We start from the raw sequence: 982 nt of genomic DNA on the forward strand, positions 1-982 counted from the left end.
GGGGGGGGGGGGCTGGAGTATCAAGAGAAGGAAAACGTGAAGGGGGAAGAGAGGGGAACTGGAGTTAACATTTTCTCTGCAGATTCCAACCTTTTGTTGGTGCCCAGCGGGGAGTGTTTGTATGTTTATGTACGTCTGTGTTTGTGGTCTAAAGTCGGGTCGAGGAGACGGGACCTCATTGTCCTGTAAAGGAATGTGAATGGACAAAAGGACAAAGTTGATAGAGATTCCGACGCTTTTTCTTCTGTTGTGTCTTGTTTTCCATGGATAGAGACACTAAAAGACTTTTCTTTGTCAGCCCATTGAATATAACAAAAAATGAACTATATTCTGTACAGAATACCTAAAACATCAGAAATAAGTTGTGACATGACATTTCTAGGTTGCATATTTGAACCCTTTCATAATACTTTAGTAAAAGTTTGTCACTTTATGCCTATAATCCTCTTGAGAGCTTTCCCTGCTGATACACACTGCGCATGTTTTCTTTTAAACTTGCTGCACAGCACAAGTCTGTTGTCCGGTTTATGGCTCCAGAAAGAAAGAAAGAAAGAAAGAAAGGAGAGGGAGGAAGGGGGGGAGCTGTGGTCTGCCTTTCTGCTGACTCAGAGGAAAGTGGAGAGAAATGAAGGTTTTATGGCCAGAGGACAGAGGGAGGCGATCGGTCGTCTGAAAGAGGAAAAATGCTCCAGTAAAACAGGAGAAGGAGAGCAGAAAGAGAGGCAGGACAAGATGATATGTGCAAGTATTGAATATGACATCGATTTAGTAAAGTGGAGAGAGGAAGACTGGTTGAGTGGGGGAAGAGTGGAATAGTTTGGTGAGGAGGGAGAGAAAATGAAGTTTGAATGGAAGCAGGAGAGGAGGAAAGATAGAGAGAATAAGAAACTGGCAGCAACAGTCCTTCCCTGCCATTGTTTGAAAGGCTTCTGCGTCAGTGTTGGCTCACTGCTCATGTCATACTACTGTGTGTGTGTGTGTG

At 43.9% G+C, this 982-nt stretch overlaps 1 protein-coding gene across 1 annotated transcript in view; it reads left to right on the plus strand.

Annotated features, from left to right (window-relative positions):
• The window catches only part of bcar1 (BCAR1 scaffold protein, Cas family member), a gene marked incomplete in the record, with an annotated part of 44,870 nt that overhangs the window by 559 nt on the left and 43,329 nt on the right, over positions 1–982 (plus strand).

This window comes from Morone saxatilis, unplaced genomic scaffold (genome assembly GCF_004916995.1).
Source record: "Morone saxatilis isolate NCDOM2014 unplaced genomic scaffold, NCSU_SB_2.0 Contig2, whole genome shotgun sequence".
Lineage (NCBI taxonomy): Eukaryota > Metazoa > Chordata > Actinopteri > Moronidae > Morone > Morone saxatilis.